Source organism: Molossus molossus, unplaced genomic scaffold, assembly GCF_014108415.1.
Source record: "Molossus molossus isolate mMolMol1 unplaced genomic scaffold, mMolMol1.p scaffold_m16_p_16, whole genome shotgun sequence".
NCBI lineage: Eukaryota > Metazoa > Chordata > Mammalia > Chiroptera > Molossidae > Molossus > Molossus molossus.
In genome coordinates this window covers 37,798,977-37,808,323 of record NW_023425351.1, presented here as the reverse complement: position 1 = coordinate 37,808,323, position 9,347 = coordinate 37,798,977, and the positions used below count along the sequence as shown (strand labels likewise).

The 9,347-nt window shown below is 38.6% G+C and overlaps 1 pseudogene; it reads left to right on the top strand.

The window, feature by feature from the left end:
- The first annotated feature begins 5,476 nt into the window (after positions 1-5,476).
- Positions 5,477-9,104, top strand: LOC118631439 (annotated as a pseudogene).
- The last annotated feature ends 243 nt before the right edge of the window (positions 9,105-9,347 follow it).

Below are 9,347 nucleotides of genomic sequence, written 5' to 3'. Positions count from 1 at the left end.
CATCCATGTTACTAGAACAAGTAGAATCTGTTCTGAAGCGACTGGACTGAGGGGACTGAAAATGTGTAGCCATGTCTTATACATTCATATTAGGCGGGACTGGCTCTAGGAAGTAAATCTTCCTTGTTGTTCCGAACAACTTTATTGAGATGAAATTCACATGCTATAAAATTTATCCACTTAAAGTGAATTAGTTTTTAATATAGTCACAGAGTTGTACAACCATCACCCCCAAAAGAAACCCCATATTCTTTAGCTATCACCCACTAACCACACTCCCTGACCCCAGGCAGCTATTAATCTACTATCTATCTCTATGAACTTGCCTATTCTACACATGTCATGTGGCTTGGCCTTTTCCGACTAGCTTCTTTTACTTAACATAATGTTTTCAACGTTCATCCGTGTTGTAGCATGTATCCTTTTTTATGGCCGAATAATACTATATTGTATGAATATAGCACACTTTATTCATTCATCAGTTGAACATTTGGGTCATTTTCAATTTTGGCTATTATGAATAATGCTTCCATAAACATCCATGTACAAGTTTTTGTGTGGAAATATGTTTTTATGTCTCTTGGCTGTATACTTAGAAGTGAAATTGCTGGGTCAAATAGTAACTATGTTTAAGTTTTTGAGGAAACTTCCAGACTATTTTCCAAAGTGGCTGAATCATTTTTACATTCCCATCAGAAGTGTATAAGGATTCTGACTCCTGTATATCTTCTCTAATACTTGTTATTATTGTTTTTATTATAGCTATCCTAGTGTGTGGATCTTAATAGGTGTGAAGTCATATCTTACTGTGATTTTTATTTGCATTTTGTCTTTACCTAATGATGTTAAGCATCTTTTTATGTGTTTGTTGATTATCTGTATAACTTATTTTAAAAATGTCTGTTCAGATCATTTGTCCATTTTTCATTGGGTTTTTGTCTATTTATTATTGAACTGTTAAGATTTCTTTATATATTCTAGATACAATTCTCTTCTCATATATGTGATTTGCAATATTTTCTCCCATTCTGTGTGTTGCCTTTTCAGCTTCTTTTTTAAATTATGGCAGCAGAAAAATGTATTTTATTTTATTTTTCAATTATAGTTAATATTCAATATTATTTTATATTAGTTTCAGGTGTACAGCAGAGTGGTTAGACACATAATTTATAAAGTAATCCCCTGATAATTCTAGTACCCGTCTGGCACCATACATAATTATTATAATATATTGACTATATTCCCTATGCTGTACTTCTTAATCCCTTCCTCTTTTTCAGCCAGCCCTGCAACTCCCCTCCCATCTGGCAACCATCAGTTTGTTCTCTGTGTTTGAGTCTGTTTCTGTTTTGTTTGTTTTGTTCTTTATATTCCACATGTAAGTGAAATCATATGATATTTATCTTTCTCTTCTGACTTATTTCACTTAGCATAATATTCTCTAGGTCTATCCATGTTGTTGTAAATAGTAAAACTTAGTCCTTTTTTTTTATGGCTGAGTCATATTCCATTGTACATATGTACCACATATTCCTTTTTTTAATTGTTGGTGGTATTACAGATGTCCCCCTTTTTGCCCCATTGACCTCCTCCTTCCTGCTCCCAACCTCCTGCTGCCTTCCCCAGCTTAGTGTCCGTGTTGATTGGTTATGCATTTATGCATATAAGTTCTTTGGTTTATCTCTTCCCTCTTCTCCTACCCCTTACCCCATCCCTCTGAGGTTTGTCAGTCTGTTCCCTACTTCCATGATTCTGGATCTCTTTTGGTTGACAGCTTATTTTGTTCATTATGTTCCATGTACCACATATTCTTTATCCACTCCTCTATTGATAGGCACTTAGGTTGCTTCCATATCTTGGCTATTGTAAATAACATAGGGTGTATATATCTTTTCAAATTAGTGTTTTGGATTTCTCCGAATATATACCCAGAAGTGAAATTGCTGGGTTATAAGGTAGTTTCATTTTTAATTTTTTGATGAACCTCCATATTGTTTTCCATAGTGGCGGCACCAATTTGCAATCCCACCAAGAATACAGGATGGTTCCCTTTTCTCCACATCCTCACCAACACTTGTTTGTTGATGATAACCATTATGACAGGTGTTGGGTGATATTTCATTGTGGCTTTAATTTGCATTTCCCTGATAATTAGTGATATTGAGCATTTTTTCATATGTCTGTTGACCATCTGTATGTCCTCTTTGAAGAAGTGTCTATTAAGGTCCTCTGCCCATTTTTAAATTGGATTGTTTATTTTTTTGGTGTTGAGTCATATGTGTTCTTTATGAATTTTTGTTATTAACCTTTTATTGGATGTATCATAGACAGTTATCTTCTCCCATTCAGTAAGCTGTATTTTCATTTTGTTGAAAAGCTGTTTGTTGATGGTTTCCTTTGCTGTGTAAAAACTTTTTAGTTTGATGTAGTTCCATTTGTTCATTTTTTCTTTTGTTTCCTTTACCCAAGGATACATTTTGGGGAAAAAATATTACTAAGAGAAATTTCAGAGAGTTTACTGCCTATGTTTTGTTCTAGAAGTTTTATGGTTTTGAGTCTTACATTTAAGTCTTTAATACATTTTGAGTTTTTTCTTATATATGGTATAAGAAAGTGGTTTAGTTTTTTGTTTGTTTTTTTGCATGCATTCGTTCAGTTTTCCCAACATCATTTATTGAGTAGACTGTCTTTATCCCGTTGTATGTCAGTGTGGGTTTATTTCTGGGCTCTCTATTCTGTTCCATTGATTTATGTGTCTGGTTTTTATGCCAGTACCATGCTGTTTTGATCACTGTAAACTTGTAGTATTGTTTGATATTAGGTAGCATGATACCTCCAACTTTGTACCTTTTTTTTAAAGATTGGTGTGGCTATTCTGGGTCTTTTGTGGTTCCATATAAATTTTAGGATTATTTGTTCTAGTTTTGTGGAGTTTTTCACTGGTATTTTGATAGGTATTGCATTGAATCTATAGGTTGCTTTGGGTAGTATGGGCATTTTAACGATGTTAATTCTTCCTATCAATGAGTACATTATACTTACATTTATTTGTATCTTCTTCAGTTTCTTTCTTCACTGTGTTATAATTTTATAAGTCTTTTTCCTTTGGTTTAATTTATTCCTAGGTTATTTATTTATTTATTTATTTTAGATTGAATTTATTGGGGGGGGGCGATGACGTTGGTTCACAAAAGCATGCGGTTTCAAGTGTACAACTCAATAAAACATCATCTGTACACTGCATTGTGAGCTCATCGGCCCAAGCAAAGTATCTTTCCATCCCCATTTCCACCCCACTTTGCCCTCCTCCACCTAGCCCACACCTACCTTTCCCGCTGGCTATCACCACACTGTTGTATGTGTCTGTGTGTTATGTATACATGTTTCTTTGGCTAATCTCTTCAACTTCTTTTATTAAGTCCCCTACCCACCTTTGACAGCTGTCAGTCTGTTCCATGTATCTATGCCCCTGTTTCTGTTTTGTTCGTCAGCTTATTTTGTTCATTAGATTCCACATATAAGTGAGATCATATGGTATTTGTCTTTTTTGGAGTGGCTTATTTCACCTAGCATAATAATCTCCAGGTCTATCAATACTGTTGCTAAAAGTAAGATTTCCTTTCTTTTTTTACAGCCACATAGTATTCCATTGTGTAAATGTACCACAGCTTTTTTATTCACTCATCTACTGATGGGCACTTGGGCTGTTTCTAGATCTTACCTATTGTAAATAATGCTACAATAAATATAGGAGTGCATATATTCTTTCAAATTAGTGTTTTGGGACTCTTCAGCTATATTCCCAGAAGTGGCATTGCTGGGTCCAAAGTCATTTCTATTAGTAATTTTTTGAGGAAACTCCATACTGCTTTCCACAGTGGCCGCACCAGTCCGCAGGAGGAGGCTAAGTACTTTGTCCTGGTCACACACAATAGCCTCCGAGGGACTTGGGATCCTTTTGTGGGGTTGAGACCTCATGCTCCTGGGAAAAGGGCGTTTTGCAGCTATGATATCCCTCTGGCTTCTCAGCCACCACACCTATGCTTGAGGGCAAGCCCTTTCCACATCTCTATTTTTCTTACAAGGCTCTATGTGGCTTTTTCTGTAAATCCTTGGTTATAATATTTCAATTCAGCTAGCCTTCGGTTGGCTATTCAGGTCAGTTGCTCTATAATTTAGCTGTAAATACTGTTCGCAGTCAGGAGCAGCTGAGGGTAGCTTGTACCTACCCCGCAGCCATCTTGGAATCTCCAAAAAAATTCTTAACTTTGATGAAGTCTAATTTGTCTTTTGTCTATTGTTGTTTGTGATTTTGAGAGTGTAGCTAAGAAACCATTGCCAAACCCAGCGTCTTGAAGATTTATTTTTTTTCAATAGTTTCATAGTTTTAGCTCTTACATTGAGATCTTTGATCCACTTTGAGTTAATGTTTCTGAATGATATGGGGTAGGAGTCTAACTTCATTTTTTTGTACATGGATAGCCAGTTGTTTCATCACAGTTTATTGAACAGACTATTTATTTTCGCCAGGAGAAACTTCTTAAGGACTACATTTTTAGAGGCAATCTCAACGTTTTGGTGTCTAGTGACAGACTTGCAAGTAGAGAAGGGAAGTTGATGTTTATTGAGCTCCTAGTGTCTCAGCTGTCTTATGCAAGGTGCGGGAATCCCAGGCATGTGCGTGTACATTGCTAGTCTCCTATTTGTACCCATGACAGGAATTACTAATCAATCACAGCATGCTTCCTGGCTAAGCCTTGATAACTGCTAGGGTTAACATGCAGGGATAGTTCCCAGGAGGATCAGTTTGGGAGGAATTAAAACACTAAGGTTAATTTTGGATATGCTAATTTTGTTGTGCGTCTGGGATATACAGGTGGAGCCATGGCAATAGGTAGTTGTATATAAAAGACTGGAGCCCAAACTAAGGGAGACATCTGGACTGGAAAGAGAGACTTGAGACTTTGGTCTATAGACTGGAGCAGATCCAACATCCTAGAATGGGTGACAAGGCATCTGATAAGCCCACAAATAGGACTGCTAGGGGACTGGCAGAGAGGTAGAACAAAAAGCAGGAGGGAGTATTGGCAAAGGAATCAAGGGTAAATGGAGATTCAGGGAGAGCTACTGATAGTGTCAAATATTGTGAGAGGTTTGGTAAAGTGCAGACTGGAGAGCATCTCTGATTATTGAGGAGGTTATTGTTAACCTTTGTGGGTGCATCTTTTGTGGAAGCTGATGCAGTGGTTTGAGCAGTGAACTTGATGTGAGCAAAGACTCATGGTGCTGAAATCTGATAAGAGAGACTGAGCTAGGTCTCAGAAAACCAATAAGATGATTGTAATTTCTTGGAATTTAAGGAAAATATGAGGTCAAATAGAAAGTTCAGTAGACTGTGGGAAAAATGTCTAAGGGAAATGAGACTGTTTGTGTCTGCCAGTTCTAGCCTGAATGTACACCACCAAACAACTGCATCATGTCTGAGACATTCCTGCAGAAATGGACCCCAAATAGTGGGGTGAAATTAAACAGGTACAGGCCTTGCTAAACAATATTTACTGGCAGATAAAGCACAGAATCCCTTAGCTAGTGTTTCTTATAGAAGGATCCATGTGATCACCTGGTTCAAGAACCCAGAGTGTTTTAAAAGTGTTGGTTCCTGGGGTGCACTCTAGACCTACTGAACCAGGATCACATGGTGTAAGGCCCAGGTTTAATAAACTCTCCAGACATAGAAAGCTCTGGAAGTCATTTGTCTAATGTACAGCTGAATATGTGGATATTTACGAAACATTCCATTCACAGGATTCTCTAGCAGTTTCGTGACATGGGTAACTGGAGCCAGATTAAGGACCTTGCCTACTGGGCAGTTACCTGGAGCAACCATCTACAGATAGAGTTAAAACATTCCCGGAATAAGCAACTGTAAACTGGGTCTACTTATGTTAAATAAATAATTGCTGGGGTGGGAGACCCTTTATTAGCCTCAAACTATCTTGATTGAACGTTTTTAGGTGGTTGTCAGATAAGATTTTGCAACAGATTTATGTGTGGTTCTAGTGGTTAATTTTGTTGCCTAAGTCATAAATCATTTAATGATTTTTTAAAGAGTTCCGGTTTGGAAAATTGCCCCCAACTCACCCTAAACAACAGAAACATGAAAGCACAAACTCAAACAAACCCAGAGACAAGGATAAGAGCTATATAAAAGTGGGAACTGCTTTTGCTTAAATTTATCGGAAAGTGGACACTGTCCTGGACACTGAAAGTAATTAGGGAAAATTCTGCTTCAGCCTAAAGTGTTCACCAGTACACAGTTTTACCACATTTCGCTAAATAAATACAAAACAAAAGATGTAAAATATTGGTTTAAGGGGATGCAAGATTATTCTCTTGTGTGGGTTCCCATCAGCCTTGGTTGAGCCTGCATGTAATTCTGACTATTTGGAATTAATGAGTTAAAGAACTGAAAGGAGTTTACTTCTAAAAAGTATTTACTGAGTGCCAATAGAAGACATAGTTTCTGCTGTTATCAAGTTAACAAGATCAAAGACAGATATTAAATTTTATTAAAATATTGTTATATAATTCTGTTAGGTGAGGCTTTAGTGTTAATACACTCATGATAAATGTTCTCAAATTACATGATATGTATAGCACACAAATAAAGTACATATTATTATGCAAGGCCATGAGAAATGGAAAAGTTTAGCATTCTTTTTTTTTTTTTTTTATCCTCACCCAAGGACATTTTTCTATTTTTTGTTCAGATAGAGTAGGAGGGAGAGAGAGGAAGAGAGGAAGAGAGAAACATCGACGTGAAGGGACACATCGAGTGGCTGCCACCCGCACGACCCATCCAGGGCCGGGGACAAACTGCAACAGAGGTACATGCCCTTAGCGGGAACTGAACCCAGGTCTCTCTGGACCGCAGGTTGATGCTCTAACCGCTGAGCCAAACCGGCCAGGGCAAGTTTAGCATTCTTAAACAGATTGTATTTACTTTGAGTTTTAAAGAATAAAAATATTATAAATGTAACATACTCTGAATTTTAAGAACAATTCCAAATTTTCATACGGTTTATCTGGGAGACCATCCAAACTTTATTTCTAACTAGCATTGTCCATAAATTAAACATTACTTATAGATTTTTCTAGGGTCAATGTTGGAGGAATGGTCAAAACATTACTATAGACAAAAGTGCTAAAATGTATTTAACACCATGAAGCTGTTAGTCAGAAGTATTTGCCCAAATCCTTTCAATTGTTCACTTGTTTGTATCATATAAATTATTTACATTACTTTTGTTCTGATAAAAGGAACCAGTAATTTTTATCAATTAAATTTTCCTTATTATTCCTGAGTCAGTATTAAACTATTGAACTACCATTAAGATGAATTACTAAAACGCAGTGGTGTTCACTCTGAAACAAGGCAGAATATACATGTGCTTAATCTTTGCATTTAATCTGGAGGAATGTATAAAGGGTGCAACATAGCCCTGGCCGGTTTGGCTCAGCAGTTAGAGCGTCGGCCTGTGGTCCAGAGAGACCCGGGTTCAGTTCCCGCTAAGGGCACGCACCTTGGTTGCAGTTTGTCCCCGGCCCCAGTTGGGATTGTGTGGGTGGCAACCAGTTGATGTGGCTCTCTCACATCGATTTTTCTCTCTCTCTCTTCCTCCCTCTCTCCCTCCTGCTCAGTCTGAAGATAAATGCAAAAATGTCCCCGGGTAAGGATAAAAAAATAAAAATAAAAATAAACGGTGCAACATAGCTCTAAGAACCATGCTACCCTATTATCCTGGAAAGCATAGAAAAGCCTTTATAATTCAGAGATGCAATCACCTGTTAATTTCTCTGGTGGGTGGTTCTGGGTTTTCTGGAGTTAATCAATCTAATTCTCTGACTTGGAAGCTAGAGGCTAGAAGTAGCATGAAATGTACAAGGAAGCCTGGTTTAGGAACTTGGCCATTTCCCATTAGGAATGGACTCACTCAGAGAGATTCCTAAGGATTTTTTATTACTCACATGGAGCTGGAAGGAGAATAATCAGGCAACTTTTGTAGTTGTGAATGGTAAGTTGGGCTTTGAATTAGACCAGGGCTGGAATCCCGATTCTGTACCCAGAGGCTGTGTGAGTTGGGCAATAGTTCCAACATCTTTGTGCCTTTGTGCATATGAATATGTTGTAGAGGTTAAATGAGAAAACATATTTTTAAACCAATATGCCATTAATGTAGTTGTATATTTTTGCTGAAAAACAATGCCTAAAAGTGATAAATATATACACTTAAAAACTTTATTAATTTAAAACGCTTTTTGCATAAGTTATTAAAAAGTTTCCAGGTTAATGTTTCGGCCTTACATCCTTTTCTGGGCCCCTGGAGTTAGTCCCAATTTTCTTCTATTTTTTCACAGAAAGCTCCTGGAGAGCCAGCCCCCTGCCCCTCCCCCTCCCAACACTTCCTCTTTTTTCCCCACTATACACAGAGCCTCCTCAGAGCGGCTGGCTGCCCCCACAGGCCCAGCTGACATGGGCATGGTTGGAGCAATGAGCTGTGCTGGGTGAACCTCAGTTCCCTCCTGCTCCAAAGCCACAACTCCCAGCCCACGACAACGCAGCCCTCTAGTCCTTGGGCTGCTTCTGAGAAGACCATGGATGATCACTCCCGGTCCCAGCCACCGCAGCGCAAATCAGGATTTGGCACAGGTGTCCCAAGCAGTAGCAACAGTGGTAGCAGCAGAAGCAGAGATACCTCTCAAAATGTTACTCCCAAATCCACCACCACAAGCCTGAGGACAGGAGAAGACTCCACCATTCTGCCCAGCCCTACATCAGAGACGGTGCTCACCGTGGCTGCATTTGGTATTACCAGCTTCATTGTCATCCTGGTGGTTGTGGTGATCATCCTGGTCAGTGTGGTCAGTCTAAGGTTTAAGTGTCGGAAGAACAAGGAATCTGAAGATCCCCAGAAACCTGGGAGTTCAGGGCTGTGTGAAAGCTCCTCCACAGCCAGTGGACAGAAAGCATCACCCTCATCTCCGTGAAAAATATCAACATGAGTAAACGTGAAGGAGGCTGCTCAGCAGAGAAGATTCTTTAAAAGCAACCTTGGATCCCTATGAGTCTGAGGATGATATGACTGCCCTGTGACTGGAAGGAGGAAGGCAATGGGATTGGTAGAGACAATAAACCACATATAAATTATTTTATTGTTTCATATCTACTCCCAGTTCTAAAGGATCCTAACATTCCTCTAGATCTGGCAAGCTACCAATATGAGAGACTTTCCCGTATGGACAGCCACTCCAGGAGCTTGGCCAGCTCCTCCCACCTTCTCAAAGTC